General features: G+C 35.5%; 1 pseudogene; it reads right to left on the bottom strand.

Moving 5' to 3' along the window:
- Positions 1–13,622: 13,622 nt before the first annotated feature.
- LOC117577153 (large subunit ribosomal RNA) overlaps positions 13,623–20,000 on the bottom strand; it is a 6,733-nt pseudogene continuing 355 nt past the window's right edge.

Here is a 20,000-nt window from a genome sequence, read left to right on the forward strand (position 1 = left end):
GGTATACGGCTATAAAACAGAAAGAAAACTCTTCCGATATCTCTCGACGGCTTCTTTATGGTCGTTCCTGTTGCCAGATGAGCACGAGGCCCATATTTAATAACAAACGGATACTCAACAGGTTACGGAATTGGAACCGTATTCCCTTTCGTTCAAAATTATTCAAGTTTTTTAATTATGACAAAATATAAATTTTAGTTACTTTTTTTTATAAATTTTATCCCTAAGTTTTCAAAATTTATATTACAAGAATAAGAAATCATCTACTTTAGGTAATTGTATAGCGTTATACAACTTAAGCGCACATCCATTTTAAGGCTAGTTGCCTTCGGGCATGGTGAGTTGTTACACCACTCTTAGCGGATTTCGACTTCATGATCACCTCCTGCTTTTAAGCAACAACGCCTTCATGTTTCAATGAGTTGTTAATTTGGGCAACCGTAACATTACGTTTGGTTTCACCACAGCGCCATTCTGCTTACCAAAGTGGCCCACTGGCACATTATATCATTAACCTTAAACTCAATCAAAGAAACGTAAGGTTCTTACCCCATTTAAAGTTTGAGATAGTAAGATCGTTCGACCCTTAGGCCTCTAATCATTCGCTTACCAGATAAGATATTTTATACAACAGTTAAATGCACCCAGCGATCCTGAGGGAAACTTCGGAAGGAACCAGCTACCTAGATGGTTCGAGTTGGTCTTCGCCCCTATACTCAATTCTTTATGACAATCGATTTGCACGTCAGAGATACTGTTTCGGTCTTCCATCAGGTTTCCCCTGACTTCAACCCGATCAAGTATAGTTCACCACTTCGAGCGTCACAGCATATAGCTCAAGGTACGTGTCCAGTTAGAGGCCATAAATATATAAATATTATTATACATACGATATAGAACCCCGGGATTGCGTTTATCAACTATAAATAGTTAAAAACTTAATCCCAATAATAGTTCAAGTTAATACGCTATTAGGTTTAATCCCAATAACTTGCACATTATGTAGACTCCTTGGTCGTGTTTTCAAAGACGGCGTCTCCGAAGGTATCCTGAATCTTTCGCATTGTTAATCATTACAAGTGCTTATAATAAACATAAAAATTCAATGATAATCATGGCCATTATATAATTCCGAAAAATTAAACGCACTGTACTCATATATCTTATCAGCACTTTATCAAATTTTAAATTTATTTTAGTTAAAATGCAAGCACTCTAATTTAAATAACTCTTATCAAAAATTGTTTGATAAATTCCATTACATGCGATAGATACAATGTCCTATATATGGAAAAATGCACACACTATCGTGTATAATATATTAAATATTACCAATTGCTAATGATGAATTTTCCATAACGATATTTCAGGTTCTCGGGCTTAACCTCTAAGCAGTTTCACTACTATTTATTTACTCTCTATTCAGAGTTCTTTCAACTTTCCTCACCTGACTTGTTACTATCGGTCTCATGGTTATATTTAGTTTAGGATGGAGTTTTACACCCACTTAGTGCTTGCACTTCAAGCAACACGACTCTTTGGAAACATCATCTAATAATCATTAACGTTATAACGGGCCTGGCACCCTCTATGGTAAATGGCCTCAATTTTAAGAAGGACTTAAATCGTTAAATTCTCATACTAGATTATTGACGTTCCATACACTGCATCTCACATTGCCATATAGACAAAGTGACTTTTAGTGCTGAACTGATTTCTTTTCGCTCGCCGCTCTAAGAAGAATCCCTTGTTAGTTCTTTTCCTCCCCTAATTAATATGCTAATTCAGGGGGTAGTCCCATTGAGTTGAGGTTGTTAATTACACTTATAGACAATTCTCTGCTATTTTGAAATATACTATTTTTTCTGAAAGGTCCATAATATTCACAAAAATTATTCTTTATACCATATTCGTAATAAGAAGCAATTCTAGTATTATAAAATAATATATTCTTATCTAGACATTCCTCAAATATTATTGAAATGAATAAAGAACATATGAATTCTTCAAATTTCTCATGCAACAGAGTTTTAGATTTTCATTATTAATCAATAATTATGAATATTCTAACGCAGAACTTTTTAGATTCACACTTATATTTATATCCAATAATTATACAGATGTGCTTAAAATCCGAAAAATTTTAAACACACTTATGTAGCATAGTCTTACAACCCTCAACCATATGTAGTCCAGCAGCACAAAAAAATTAATTAAAGCTTAATAACAGCAGTGGACTGCGAATGCGTTCAAAATTGTCGATGTTCATGTGTCCTGCAGTTCACACCGATGACGCACAGTTTGCTGCGTTCTTCATGACCCATGAGCGAGTGATCCACCGCTTAGAGTGATACAATTTTTTTTATATTTCATTACTCAAGGAATATTTTATTGAAAGAAATTAAAATACACCATTTTACTGGCATATATCAATTCCTTCAATATAAAATTTTTTATACCTAAATAAATGTGCAGAATGTCTTAGTACATAATCGATAGATAATAAAGATATATACAAGTATATTTTAGCTAAATTATGTTATTATGATCAACATATGAAAGCGTTAACCTGCAAACAGGTACAACATGTTTTTCTTTAGTGTTGCGAACCAATGTTATGGCGCACTGGAATATGCACAATACATTTTGCAACGCATGTATATTTGGCACATATACACGCAGTTTTTTATTTTATCCAAAACACATAAAACACTCTTAATACAGTATATACATAATAATAAACATGACAAAACGGGTTTTAGCTAATTGAATTATTATATGTTGCATAATGTTATCTTCATATGATTGAATAAAATATTTATATTATTAGGTAGTACATAATTTATTAAATATTGCCATTCCCTAAAAGAGAAAAAACAAATTTAATTTATTAACGGTTAGAATGCATTAAAACAATAATGAATCCCTCCGCAGGTTCACCTACGGAAACCTTGTTACGACTTTTACTTCTCTAAATAATCAAGTGCGGTCAACTTTTGCGAAACAACCAACCGCAACACACAAGGAGTCACAGTGATCACGTCCGGAGACCTCACTAAATAATTCAATCTCGTAGTAAGCGGACGGGCGGTTGTGCACAAAGGGCAGGGACGTAATCAATGCGAGTTAATGACTCACACTACTAGGAATTCCAAGTTCATGTGAACAGTTTCAGTTCACAATCCCAGCATGAAAGTGCGTTGCAGCGGTTTACCCGACCTCTCGGTCTAGGAAAATACACGTTGATACTTTCATTGTACGCGCGTGCAGCCCAGGACATCTAAGCATCACAGACCTGTTATTGCTCAATCTCATTATTGCTAGACGCAATTTGTCCATTTAAAGAAGCTAGTTCCTTATAATGGACAAACCAACAGTACGGCTCCACTTATATAAACACATTCAAACACAATAAACATTTTACTGCCACATGAAATGAGGCTATATAAGCTTTCAACACCATAATCCTGAGATATCTATTAGATATATTTGAGTCTCGTCGTTATCGGAATTAACCAGACAAATACTCCACGAACTAAGAACGGCCATGCACCACCACCCATAGATTCGAGAAAAGAGCTATCAATCTGTCTCAACACACTTATGTTCGACCTGGTAAGTTTTCCCGTGTTGAGTCAAATTAAGCCGCAGGCTTCCACTCCTGGTGTTGCCCTTCCGTCAATTCCTTTAAGTTTCAGCTTTTTGCAACCATACTCCCCCGGAGCCCAAAAGCTTTGGTTTCCCGGGAAGCGACTGAGAGAGCCATAAAAAGTAGCTACACCCAATTGCTAGCTGGCATCGTTTCATGGTTAGAACTAGGGCTGGTATCTGATCGCCTTTTCACCTAACTAACTTTCGTTCTTTGGATTAATGAAAACATCTTGGCAAATGCTTTCGCTTAATTCAGTCTTACGACGGTCCAAGGAATTTCACTCTCGCGTTCGTAATACTAATGCCCCCAAACTGCTTCTATTAATCATAACCTCTTGATCTGAAAACCAATGGAAAGCAGAACAGAGGTCTTATTTCATTATCCCATGCACAGAATATTCAGGCATTTGAAGCCTGCTTTAAGCACTCTAATTTGTTTCAAAGTAATTGTACCGGCCCACAATAACACTCGATGAAGAGCACTAATGCAGGTTTTTAAATAGGAGGAACATATAAAAAAAGTACAGTACCTAATTTATATAAGAACTCCACCGGGGTAATACGCTACATACATAAAGGTATTTTAGTACTAACACAATGTAAGTTGCACTACCGTATGAAGCACAAGTTCAACTACGAACGTTTTAACCGCAACAACTTTAATATACGCTATTGGAGCTGAAATTACCGCGGCTGCTGGCACCAGACTTTGCCTCCAATAGGTCCTTGTTAAAGGATTTAAAGTGTACTCATTTCCAATTACAGGGCCTCGGATATGAGTCCTGTATTGTTATTTTTCGTCACTACCTCCCCGAGCTGGAGTGGGTAATTTACGCGCCTGCTGCCTTCCTTAGATGTGGAGCCGTTTCTCAGGCTCCCTCTCCGGAATCGAACCCTGATTCCCCGTACCCGTTGCAACCATGGTAGTCCTAGATACTACCATCAAAAGTGATAGGCAGACATTTGAAAGATCTGTCGTCGGTACGAGACCATACGATCTGCATGTTATCTAGAGTTCAACCAGTGTAACGATCTGCGATCGCTTGGTTTTAGCCTAATAAAAGCACACGTTCCAGAAGGTCCGTGTTAATTGCATGTATTAGCTCTAGAATTACCACAGTTATCCAAGTAACTGTTAACGATCTAAGGAACCCATAACTGATAATAATGAGCCTTTTGCGGTTTCACTATTAAATTCGGTGTACTTAGACATGCATGGCTTAATCTTTGAGACAAGCATATATAACTACTGGCAGGATCAACAGAATAATGTTTCATTTCATTTATGTAAATATATTTAAAATATAATTACATAAATCTTCAAATATGAAAATACATGACAACTCACAAATATTTTGAATAACAAACGATAATATTCAATAATTGTATATATATATATATGTTATACTTGACATGTACTATACGAATGTTGGCCATAATTAGATAGCATTCACGTTCGCTAGTTATAATTCACAATTGTTTATATAAATATATATACTTATATATAAAATAATATGCATATAATCGTTCAAAAATATCATTTTATTTCAACTTACTAAATATATTATATCACACATGCATATTTATAATTTAAATTCAATTAATTAATAAAAAATTATTTTATTTGATGACAAATTGATAATTTTATCTAATTCTGCATTTACGTGTAGACAATATTATATTAGTAAAAACCTCCGTCCCACAATAGTGTCCTAGAGGATTTTTCAATTATTCACAAAATATTAATTCTTTAGCTACAAACACCTCTTCTTTTGAAAAAGACATTTAATACATTATATGCTTATATAATAGTAATAAGTTATAAACCATATAATAGTATCAATTTTTATATCGGATGAGACTAATAATTGAATTAATATAACATAATTATTACTTAATATGCAAACTGAAATATATGCATCCAATACATATATAGTGCATGAGCACACACTGCCACCATGTATAGGTTTTGTACCCACAGACACGTTGGCAGGTCACTGTCATATTAAAACGACCTACTAAGTATTGCTCCAGTCCAGCGTGCTAGTGTGCGCTGTGCCGCACAGAGCAGAATAATACAAGCTTTGTGTGGAGCACCTCACTTCATTATTCAGGCCGATAATAAGATACCGACCTGGATATCTCATTTATATATATCCCTATAACTATGATGAAAACACTCACAAAACCTATACATAGTCATAATATGTCTCGGTGATGAGGTCATACTTGAGATCGAGGGACTCAAGACGAATAAATCGCCGGCGCTGATTGGCATGAAGCACATGCGTAAGCTTATTCCCTCCTCCCTGCCCTTTACAACATCCTCGCCATACATATACAGCAGGTGCTTAGGACATTTTCCAACCATTCTGGAAAACGAGCAGAGGTATGATTATACCCACCAAACCTTATTTAACCTGAAGCCAATCTTGGCTCTTATCGTCCGATAAGTTTTGCTGTCATACTCTCCAAAATACTCGATAAGAGTATTTTTGCTCGAGTATTGCCAGGCTGAAGAAGCTTGGGTTGATTCCGGAATCACCAGTTTGCTTATCGGCGTTCTCACTCCACCCGGACTAATTTATGCCACCGTTTTAACTCAAAGTGATACGGACGCATCGATATACAGTCAAGAACTTGTGACTGCTGCGCCCGTAATGCTTTTTACTAGACGTATCTGAAGCAAGCTTTCGACAGAGTCTGGCACCCAGGGCTACTGCCACTTCTGCAATCTACCTCGACAACAGAATAGCTTTTATGTGAAGATGCGGAGATGCGCATGCTCTACCACAAAAGGTATCGTGACCACGGTTACCACAATGGTAGCGTCCGCCCTCTAATGTATCTTTTGTTGCACTAATTTAATAATGCAACAGTAAAAACTCATTATTTTTAACTTTTTTAATCATATTGCCTTCTATATGATTATTTCATATATTATTTATATATGACTTATGCGGCAGGACTCCACTCCATATAATATGTCATATATATTTCACTTGTGAAATTTTCTCAAATGACATGCCTGCTCGACCATCCACCCCTATAGGTTTTGTGAACGTCTCGGTACAACCCTCATTTACTAAGTATACCACATAATGTATCTTTTTTGTTGGCTATTTAATAATGCAACAGTAAAACTTCATTATTTTATATTTTTTTAATCATATTGCCTTCTACCTGATTATTTCGATATATTTTTATATATGCACTTATCCGGCAGGAATATACAAAGCAGTCATATATAAGAGACTTGTGAAATTCAATCTCATATGAAGACGCCTGCGAACTCACCACCCCTTAAAGGCCTTGTGACAAAACCACAACAGCATTTTACTAAGGTATCCACCTAATGTATCTTTATGTTGCACTAATTTAATAATGCAACAGTGCGAGGATTATATTTTTAACTTTTTTAAATCACATTGCTCTATATGATTATTTTCATATATTATTCTATATATGACTTATGCCGGCACCACTCCATATAAATAGTCATATATATTTTCACTGGTGAAATTTTTCTCATATGACATGCCTGCTCGACTCACCATCCTATAATAGGTTCCATGACACGTTTCTACAAACCAGCTCATCAACATCTTTAGTACAACCACCTAAATCTTCAGTTGACTAATTTAATAATACAACAGTAAAACTTCATTATTTTTAGGATTTTAATCATAGCCTTCTATATGATTATTTTCATATATATTATAGATATGACTTATGCCGGCAAGACTCACTCCATATACATAGTATATATATTTCACTTGTGAAATTTTTCTCATATGAATGCATGCTGCTCGACATCACCACCCCTATATAGGTTTGTGACACGTTTTCTACAATGCTCTTATTTTACTATATACCATCTAATGTATCTTTATGTTGCACTAATTTAATAATGCAACAGTAAACTTCATTATTTTTAACTTTTTAATCATATTGCCTTCTATATGATTATTTTCATATATTATTTATATATGACTTAGCCGGCATCAGACTCACTCCATATACATAGTCATATATATTTCACTTGTGAAATTTTTCTCATATGACATGCCTGCTCGACATCACCACCCCTATATAGGTTTGTGACACGTTTTCTACAACCAGCTCATTTTACTAAGGTATACCACCTAATGTATCTTATGTTGCACTAATTTAATAATGCAACAGTAAAAACTTCATTATTTTTAACTTTTTTAAATCATATTGCCTTCTTATATGATTATTTTCATATATTATTTATATATGACTTATGCCGGCAAGACTCACTCCATATAACATAGTCATATATATTTCACTTGTGAAATTTTTCTCATATGACATGCCTGCTCGACATCACCACCCCTATATAGGTTTTTGTGACACGGTTTCTACAACCAGCTCATTTACTAAGGTATACCACCTAACGTTATCTTTATGTTGCACTAATTTAATAATCAACAGTAAAAACTCATTATTTTTAACGTTTAATCATATTGCCTTCTATATGATTATTTTCATATTATTATTTATATATGACTTATGCCGCATGACACTCCATATAACATAGTCATATATATTCACTTGTGAAATTTTCTCATATGACAGCCTGCCCGACCTCACCACCCGCTATATAGGTTTTGTGACACGTTTTCTACAATGCTCTTATTTTATTAGGTATACCATCTAACGTATCTCTTTGTTGCTACTAATTTAATAATACAACAGTAAAACTACTTATTTTAACTTTTTTAATCATATTGCCTTCTATATGATATTTTCATATATTATTTATATATGACTTATGCCGGCAAGACTCACTCCATATACATAATCATATATATTTCACTTTGTGAAATTTTTCTCATATGACATGCCTGCTCACATCACCACCCCTATATAGGTTTTGTGACACGTTTTCTACACAACCAGCTCATTTTACTAAGGTATACCACCTAATGTATCTTTTATGTTGACTAATTTAATAATGCAACAGTAAAACTTCATTATTTTTTAACTTTTTAATCATATTGCCTTCTATATGATTATTTTCATATATTATTTATATATGACTTATGCGGGGCAAGACTCACCACATATACATAGTCATATATATTTCACTTGTGAAATTTTTCTCAATATGACATGCCTGCTCGACATCACCACCCCTATATAGGTTTTGTGACACGTTTTCTACAACCAGCTCATTTTACTAAGGTATTACCACCTAATGTATCTTTATGTTGCACTAATTTAATAATGCAACAGTAAAACTTCATTATTTTTTAACTTTTTTAATCATATTGCCTTCTATATGATTATTCATATATTATTATATATGACTTATGCCGGCATGACACTCCATATACATAGTCATATATATTTCACTTGTGAAATTTTTCTCATATGACATGCCTGCTCGAACCTCACCACCCCTATATAGGTTTTGTGACACGTTTTCTACAATGCAGCTCATTTTACTAGTATACCCATCTAATGTATCTTTTATGTTCACTAATTAGAATAAGCAACAGTAAACTCATTATTTTTAACTTTTTTAATCTATTGCCTTCTATATGATTATTTTCATATATTATTATATAATGACTTATGCCGGCATGACTCACTCCATATACATAGTCATATATATTTCACTGTGAAATTTTTCTCATATGACATGCCTGCTCGACATCACCACCCTATATAGTGTTTTGTGACACGTTTCTACAAACCCTTCATTTACTAAGGCTATACCACCTAATGTATTCTTTATGTTGCACTAATTTAATAATACAAACAGTAAAAACTTCATTATTTTAACTTTTTTCATATTGCCTTCTATATGATTATTTTCAATATTATTTATATATGACTTATGCCGGAAGTACTCACTCCATATACATAGTCATATATATTTCACTTGTGAAATTTTTCTCATATTGCCTGCTCGACATCACCACCCCTATATAGGTTTTGTGACACGTTTCTACAACCAGCTCATTTTTACTAAGGGTATACCACCTAATGTATCTTTTATGTTGCACTAATTTAATAATGCAACAGTAAAACTTCATTATTTTTTAACTTTTTTAATCATATTGCCTTCTATATGATTATTTTCATATATTATTTATATATGACTTATGCCGGCAAGACACTCCATATAAATAGTCATATATATTTCACTTGTGAAATTTTTCTCATATGACATGCCTGCCGACCTCACCACCCCTATATAGGTTTTGTGACACGTTTCTACAATGCTCTTATTTTATTAGTATTACCATCTAACGTATCTTTTTGTTGCACTAATTTAATATACAACAGTAAAATTCATTATTTTTAACTTTTTTAATCATATTGCCTTCTAATGATTATTTTCATATATTATTTATAATGACTTATGCCGGCAAGACTCACTCCATATACATAGCATATATATTTCACTTGTGAATTTTTCTCATATGACATGCCTGCCTCGACATCACCACCCCATATAGGTTTTGTGACACGTTTTCTACAACCAGCTCATTTTACTAAAGGTATACCACCTAATGTATCTTTATGTTGCACTAATTTAATAATGCAACAGTAAAACTTCATTATTTTTAACTTTTTTAATCATATTGCCTTCTATATGATTATTTTCATATATTATTTATATATGACTTATGCCGGCATTACACTGCATATACATAGTCATATATATTTCACTTGTGAAATTTTTCTCATATGACATGCCTGCCCGACCTCACCACCCCTATATAGGTTTTGTGACACGTTTTCTACAACCCGCTCATTTTACTAAGGTCTACCACCTAATGTATTCTTTATGTGGCACTATTTTAATAATACAACAGTAAAACTTCATTATTTTTTATCAATAATTTGTATTAAATACTAGTACAATCGTAAATTGTTTAACATTGTTTAAAATTTTTGTCAAAGTTGAACTCATATCTCGGGTAGAACCTTATATCATATGGCTGCAGTTCAATAAAAAATATCACGCAAGTCCCAAAAAATTTTTCTCTCAAGTTAAATTTCAAAATCTTATCTCATTTTATTAAAAAACTGTATATTAAATGATATATAAAAAAGTTTTTCTACAATTTTCATATGTTGAAATTTTTTGTCAAAGTTGAACTCATATCTCGGTAGAACCTCATATCATATGGCTGCAGTTCAATAAAAAATTCACCAAGTCCAAAAAATTTTTTTCTCAAGTTAAAATTAAAAATCTTATTCATTATATTAATAAACAGTATAAAATGCTATTTAAAAAGTTTTTTCTTCAATTTTCATATGTTGAAATTTTTTGTCAAAGTTGAACTCATATTTCGGTAGAACCTCATATCATATGGCTGAAGTTCAATAAAAATTTTACCAAGTCCAAAAAATTTACCAAGTCCAAAAAATTTTTTCTCAAGTTAAATCAAAATCTTAATTATATTTAATTAAAAAACTATATAAAATGATATTATAAAAAGTTTTTTCTTCAATTTTCATATGTTGAAATTTTTTTGTCAAAGTTGAACTCATATCTCGGGTAGAACCTCATATCATATGGCTGCAGTTCAATAAAAAAATTCACCAAGTCCAAAAAATTTTTTCTCAAGTTAAATTCAAAATCGTATCTCATTATATTAATAAACTGTATAAAATGATATTTAAAAAGTTTTTTTCTTCAATTTTCATATGTTGAAATTTTTTTCAATGTTGAACTCATATCTCGGTAGAACCTCATATCATATGGCTGAAGTTCAATAAAAAATTCACAAGTCCAAAAAATCTCTTTTCTCAAGTTAAATTCAAAATCTTATCTCATTATATTAATAAACTGTATAAAATGATATTTAAAAAGTTTTTTCTTCAATTTTTCATATGTTGAAATTTTTTGTCAAAGTTGAACTCATCTCTCGGTAGAACCTCATATCATATGGCTGCAGTTCAATAAAAAATGTCACCAAGTCCAAAAAATTTTTTTCTCAAGTTAAATTCAAAATTGTATCTCATTTTATTAATAAACTGTATAAAATGATATTTAAAAAGTTTTTCTTCATTTTCATATGTTGAAATTTTTTCAAAGTTGAACTCATATCTCGGTAGAACCTCATATCATATGGCTGCAGTTCAATAAAAAATTCACCAAGTCCAAAAAAATCTTTTTCTCAAGTTAAATTCAAAAATCTTATCTCATTATATTAATAAACTGTATAAAATGCAATTTAAAATTTTTTCTTCAATTTTCATATGTTGAAATTTTTTTGTCAAAGTTGAACTCATATCTCGCGTAGAACCTCATATCATATGCTGCAGTTCAATAAAAAACACCAAGTCAAAAAAATCTTTTCTCAAGTTAAAATTCAAAATCTTATCTCATTATATTAATAAACTGTATAAAATGATATTTAAAAAAGTTTTTTCTTCATTTTCATATGTTGAATTTTTTTATGTCATAGTTGAACTCATCTCTCGGCGATTAACCTCATTGATCATATGGCTACCAATTCAATAAAAATTCACCAAGTCAAAAATACATAATTCTCAATAAATTCAATATGCATAAAATTTTAAAGCAAATATATGGCTGTATAAATATAATGATATTTAAAATAGTAATTTTGTAATATTTCATATGTTTGCCACTAATATGAATGGCGTCCTTCTGGCTACAAATCTTATATCATAGTCTTGATTAAAATATACGAGTATTTTGTACACACATTATATAATTTTGAATTTCTTAATTTTCACTAATATGATGGCGTTCTTTTTGCTACCAAATACATATAATTGTGTATGAAATAATATGCATATATAAAATACGCAAGTATTTTGTACATACATAGATATATTTTTTACACATATATCTATGCATATTTTTACTAATTTTCGCCACTAAATATGCATGGCGTCCTTCTGATATACCAAATTCATGTACTATATGGCGTACCAATTAAATGCATATTTAAAATACACAAGTATTTTGTACACATAGATATACCATGCATATTCTTAATTTTCGCCACTAATATGATGGCGTCCTTCTTTATACCAAATAAATATATATAACTAACGCTTACTAAATAAATGCATATTTAAAATATACGCAAGTATTTTGTACACATAGATATACTATGCATATTCTTAATTTTCGCCACTAATATAATGGCGTTCCTTTTGCTACCAAAATAAATATATATAACCAACGCATAATAAATAAATGCATATATAAAATATGCAAGTATTTTGTATACATAGATATACTATGCATATTCTTAATTTTTTTCGCCCACTAATATAATGGCGTTCCTTTTGCTACCAAATAAATATATATAACTAACGCATACTAAATAAATGCATATTTAAAATACGCAAGTATTTTGTATACATAGATATACCTTACTATGCATATTCTTAATTTTCGCCACTAATATAATGACGTTCCTTTTGCTACCAAATAAATATATATAAACTAACGCATTACTAAATAAATGCATATAATTAAAATACGCAAGTATTTTGTACACATAGTTATACCTTTGCATATTCTTAATTTTCGCCACTAATATAATGGCGTTCCTTTTGCTACCAAATAAATATATATAACCAACGCATAATAAATAAATGCATATATAAAAATATGCAAGTATTTTGTATACATAGATATACTTACTATGCATATTATTAATTTTCGCCACTAATATAATGGCGTTCCTTTTGCTACCAAATAAATATATATAACTAACGCATACTAAATAAATGCATATTTAAAATACACAAGTATATTTTGTACACATAGATATATTATTTATTTATATATATATAATATATTTATATATTATATAAATTTTCTTCTTATATGCGTAATGTATAAACACATAATTAATAATTATGCATACAATTTTGCATATTTATATATATAAATATATATATATATATTTTTTATATATGCCTTAAACATATATATTTTATCGAATCGTCAAGCAAAGGATAAGCTTCAGTGGATCGCAGTATGGCAGCTGCTCAACCACTTACAACACCTTGCCTGTTATAAAAGTCGTTTACAATTGATTCAAGGCTTTGTCATTGTATTAAATAATGTTTTAATATATAACTAGCGCGGCACCAGGTGATCGAAGATCCTCCCAATTTACTATGTTATATGTAACATTGGCATCACATCCATCGTCGTCTATTAAATGAATAATAAACTTTTAATGGTTTAGAAGCCATACAATGCAAATTGCCCCTTATTTATCATTGCAGTCCAGCACGGATACGACCTTAGAGGCGTTCAGGCATAATCCAACGGACGTAGCGTCATACCACTGTTCGCTCGAACAAGTATTTGTGCCATTGGTCCGTACCTGCGGTTCCTCTCGTACTACGCAGGAATGCTGTCGCAACAACGTTTTGTCATTAGTAGGGTAAAACTAACCTGTCTCACGACGGTCTAAACCCAGCTCACGTTCCCTTGCATGGGTGAACAATCCAACGCTTGGTGAATTTTGCTTCACAATGATAGGAAGAGCCGACATCGAAGGATCAAAAAAGCGACGTCGCTATGAACGCTTGGCCGCCACAAGCCAGTTATCCCTATGGTAACTTTTCTGACACCTCTTGTTAAAAACTCTTTAAACCAAAAGGATCGATAGGCCGAGCTTTTGCTGTCCCTGTGTGTACTGAACACCGAGATCAAGTCAGCATTTGCCCTTTTGCTCTATGTGTGGTTTCTGTCCGCACTGAGCTGGCCTTGGGACACCTCCGTTATTATTTGAGAGATGTACCGCCCCAGTCAAACTCCCTACCTGGCAATGTCCTTGAATTGGATCATACCTGAGTAATTGGGAGTTATACCAAATTTTTAATTTAAGAACACATAAATGCACTCTCTCATTAATGAATTTGTTTGCGATTATATAACAAACTCGTGATACTTTGATCAAAGAAGCTTGCATCAAAACCCAATACCATAAGATATAATAAATATATCCGTATATATGGCTAGGAAATGATACACGTTCCATTTAATCAAGTAAGTAAGGAAACAATAAGAGTAGTGTATTTCATTGTCGATACTAAACCGAAAATTTAATATCTCCCACTTATTCTACACCTCTTATGTCTCCTTACACTGCCAGATTAGAGTCAAGCTCAAAAGGGTCTTCTTTCCCCGCTAATTATTCCAAGCCCGTTCCCTTGGCTGTGGTTTCGCTTAGATAGTAGATAGGGACAGTAGGAATCTCGTTAATCCATTCATGCGCGTCACTAATTAGATGACGAGGCATTTGGCTATTTTTTTTTTAGGAAATGAATTTGCCCACACAACAATGCCATATATGAATGGCACGTCATATGACTGTTTTCCCTTACTTTGTACACAATAGATGTTGGCCAGTGTAGTTGACTTCAATGAGGAAAGTAAACCTCGGTGCTAACCCACTCCTTGGCGATATCCAGTATGGAACATGAACGTCTTAAAGCCGCAGACTCCGCCATCTACCACCCTGGTACTGATAATATTGCTATCACCAGCGTTAAGGACTCCCAGTGCTCTCAGTCGTTTTACCGATAGCTCCAGATGCCCCTCCAGTTTAGCGTAGCAGAAACGATTTTAATGTCCTCATGTGCCCGATAATCCGAACCAGAGCCGTTCGTACGTCCTGTCTGTCGTAGATCTCAACCTTACTCTGATGAGCTTGGTCAAGATCAAGTCCGTCAGTCACAACCTGAGCGTCGATCACTATAGTGTGATCTGGTCGGAAACCCACCAGGTCCGGCTTATATATCCTGTTCTCTCCCTGCAGACTTGGTTCAGCAATGACAGAGTAGCCTCTCGTCTCAAGTCCCCGCTTGAGATAATTAGCTACACTGTTGTGTCTAGCCACCCGCCTCCCATGCGTACGATGACACTTCTGCAGAATGTGGTTTAGTGATTCGGGAGCATCACATGCCTGCACGACACTGCCTCTCCAAATTCGTGCCTTCCCCTCGTGGTACGAGACCGCGTGGGTAGGGCATTTATCCGCAGTTTGATCCCATTCAAATAAGCTTTTCCAGTTAACAAACGCGTGGGTGCGACAACCCACCCGTGTTGCGGAGCATAACGCCCTGCTTCACGGAGACCGCTACCATCAACAGAGGAGTGCAACCTATCGCCCAGTACGAATCGATCAAAAGGCGTGTATCCAGAGCCGCGTCTCCCGATGCCTTGCACCTATCTCGGGCCCTCCGAATTTCCGCACTAAGGAACGAACTGGCCGTCTCGGATTGCTCGAGGTGGGGCCATTTTATGTTCGTTAGCCTCTGTATGCGCAGCATTGGAGCTGTCCTTCGAACTGAGGGAACACCGAGACCCCCACTTGTGTGTGGGGCATGGAAGAATGCTACTGACACATCCATAGGAAGATCTAACCATTTCCTTACGACCGACCGTACCAGTCTGTCACACTTTCTCAAAACGCCTATTGCCACACTACCAAGGGTTAGCTTGTGATATAGCTGTGGAATGAGGACAGTTCTGAGGGGCGAATAACTTCTGCTGTGGCTTCAGGGGGACCGCGATATGATATCCAATCTGGGACCAATGTCCTCAGTCGGATTGTAGCGGGCCCTCCCGTCCGCAGTGAACTGAATGCCGAGATACCTCCACTCCTCCGAACGCTTCAAGCTTGGACACGTGCGCGAACCTACACAGAAGCTCCGTGATTCGATCACAGTACACTTCTGCTTCGGTTGCCCCTTGACACTAACAGTAAAACACTTATTAGCGTTTAGGGTCAGCCCAACGGACGCCAAAAAGGAGACCGTGGTATCCAATAATGCCTGAAGGCCCTTCGGTGTAGAAGCAAACAACACCAGATCGTCTGCGAACGCTGCAGCGTTTGTTTTGGCATTTCGACACTGACACCAATCTCGTCGTCGGTAGAGACCTGAGCAACCGGTCGATGACCAAAGTTGAACATATGTGGAGACAAAGGGTCACCCTGCTTCACACCTCTAGCAGGGACGAATTCCTCTGATCTCCAGCCTTTACCATTGAGACTAGTGCCACCTCCCAAGTACAAGCTACGTACGTAGTCAACAAAACCCGTTGGTGCACCATACGCGGATAGGGTGTCAATTACCGCTGCGTGAGACACAGAGTCAAACGCTTTGCTGACATCAAGTGTCGCGATATAACACGACGCATGACGTCTATGGTGGTCCCTCAGGATTAAGTCAACTATTGTCGCGTTATCGGCGCAACCGTCAGTAGGAAGAAACCCCCGCTGACGCGGATCCCAATCGACTGATGAGGCCAATCGAGATGCCAAGATGGCATTGAGTTGTCTAACTATGACAGAAGGCACCGATATCGGACGGAAGTCTTCTGGTCGGGATGCTCTTACCGTCTTCGGGATGAAAACGGTTCGAGCCATTCGGAAGAGTGTGGGTAGTTTGCCGCACCAGAGAATAAGGTTCATTATGCGAAGCATAACACCACTGGGAATACTCCTGGCAGTTCTTGGAGATATTCCGTCCGGTCCGGGAGAAGAAGTCAATGGCACTTGATGCAATTGCAGGTCCCTAGACGTAATAGGTGACCATACCCCCTCAAGCAAGTGTCCCATATGGGGCACGGTGCTATTGCAAGAGGAAAGGCTCTGCTGTGTCATGACTTCTCTCCAATATGGTTCCATAATCTCTTGGTTTGGCATTACCGACTCGTCGGGTCCTGCAAGCAAGTCCAATGCATCGACCTTTATGTGCCCTAGCGAACTGCTGCTTCTATTTTGCCTATTGCGAGGCTCAGGAAGACTCTCGCCCGAAACCGGACCTTCGTTCGATTCGGAAAAATTTCCAGGAGATAGTTAGACAAACACTGTCTTTGCCCGAAGTCTGCGCTCCATCAATGATAGATTGCATAATCTCTTGGTATTGGCATTATCCCGACTCTGACTTAGAAGAAGACTCAAGTTACTAGGCGCGCGCGTAATGGTTTGTGTGTTCACATAAGAGCCGCTTGCCCTCTGAATAATTATCCCTCTGTCGACACTTGACGCTCTGAGAACGCAGCTTGAAAAGAGAGTCATAGTTACTCCCGCCGTTGACCCGCGCTTACTTGAATTTCTTCACTTTGACATTCAGAGCACTGGGCAGAAATCACATTGTGTCAACACCCGCTAGGGCCATCACAATGCTTTGTTTTAATTAGACAGTCGGATTCCCCAAGTCCGTGCCAGTTCTGAATTGATTGTTAATTGATAATCGTTTATAATTTAAAAGAACTAGCTGGTTGCCCAACTAGTATTCTTAAAAATTTTAGCAAGAAAGTTCCACAATTGGCTACGTAACTAAACTATCCGGGGGAACAAGAAACTACCATAAATGATAGAAACTCTATTTTACCCAGAACGAGCACATAAACCATGTTATTGTTTCCCAATCAAAGCCCGACTATCTCAATCTTCAGAGCCAATCCTTATCCCGAAGTTACGGATCTAATTTGCCGACTTCCCTTACCTACATTATTCTATCGACTAGAGACTCTTCACCTTGGAGACCAGCTGCGGATATTGGTACGGCCTGTTGAGAAGTTTGCGTGTCCCCACCATAAATTTTCAAGGTCCGAGGAGAAAAATATCGACACAACAGTATATGTCATGCTCTTCTAGCCCATCTACCATATCTCTCTGCGAAAGACTTCCATGGTAGTACGGCTATAAAACAGAAAAGAAAACTCTTCGATATCTCTCGACGGCTTCTTTATGGTCGTTCCTGTTGCCAGGATGAGCACGAGGCCCATATTTAATAACAAACGGATACTCAACAGGTTACGGAATTGGAACCGTATTCCCTTTCGTTCAAAATTATTCAAGTTTTTTAATTATGACAAAATATAAATTTTAGTTACTTTTTTTTACTTGAAAATTTTCGGCTTTCGCCTTGAACTTAGGACCGACTAACTCGTGATCAACCACTGTTCACACGAAACCCTTCTCCACTTCAGTCCTCCAAGTCTCATTCGATTATTTGCTACTACCACCAAGATCTGTACCAATGACGGCTCCATGCAGGCTTACGCCAAACACTTCTAAGCACACCATTGTACCTTCCTACTCACTAAAGTTTCAAAATTTATATTACAAGTAATATAAATCATCTACTTTAGCGGTAATGTATAGGTATACAACTTAAGCGCCATCCATTTTAAGGGCTAGTTGCTTCGGCAGGTGAGTTGTTACACACTCCTTAGCGGATTTCGACTTCCATGATCACCGTCCTGCTGTTTTAAGCAACCAACGCCTTTCATGGTTTCTGAATGAGTTGTTAATTTGGGCACCGTAACATTACGTTTGGTTCATCCCACAGCGCCAGTTCTGCTTACCAAAAGTGGCCACTGGGCACATTATATCATAACCTTAAACTTCATATCAAGAAAGTTAAGGTTCTTACCCATTTAAAGTTTGAGAATAGGTTAAGATCGTTTCGACCCTAAGGCCTCTAATCATTCGCTTTACCAGATAAGATTATTTTATACAACAGTTAAATGCACCAGCTATCCTGAGGGAAACTTCGGAAGGAACCAGCTACTAGATGGTTCGATTGGTCTTTCGCCCCTATACTCAATTCTGACAATCGATTTGCACGTCAGAACTGTTTCGGTCTTCCATCAGGGTTTCCCCTGACTTCAACCTGATCAAGTATAGTTCACCATCTTTCGGGTCACAGCATATATGCTCAAGGTACGTTCCAGTTAGAGGCATAAATAATATAAATATTTATTATACATAACTATATAGAACGCCCCGGGATTGCGTTAATCAACTATAAAAATAGTTAAAAAACTAATCCCAATAATAGTCAAGTTAATTACGCTATTAGGTTTATATCCCAATAACTTGCACATATGTTAGACTCCTTGGTCCGTGTTTCAAGACGGGTCCCGAAGGTATCCTGAATCTTTCGCATTGTTAATCATACAAGTGCTTATAATAAACATAAAAATCAATGATAATCATGCCATTATATAATTCCGAAAAATTAACGCACTGTACTCATATAATCTATCAGCACTTTATCAAATTTTTGAAATTTATTTTATGTTAAAATGCAAGCACTCTAATTTAAATAAACTCTTATCAAAATTGTTTTGATAAATTCCATACATGCTAATAGATTACAATGTCCTTATATGGAAAAAATGCACACTATCGTTATAATATTGATTAAATATTACAATTCTAATGATGAATTTTCCATAACGGATATTCAGGTTCATCGGGCTTAACCTCTAAGCAGTTTCACGTACTATTTAACTCTCTATTCAGAGTTCTTTTCAACTTTCCCTCACGGTACTTGTTTAC

This window comes from Drosophila albomicans, unplaced genomic scaffold (assembly GCF_009650485.2).
Source record: "Drosophila albomicans strain 15112-1751.03 unplaced genomic scaffold, ASM965048v2 utg000368l_pilon, whole genome shotgun sequence".
NCBI lineage: Eukaryota > Metazoa > Arthropoda > Insecta > Diptera > Drosophilidae > Drosophila > Drosophila albomicans.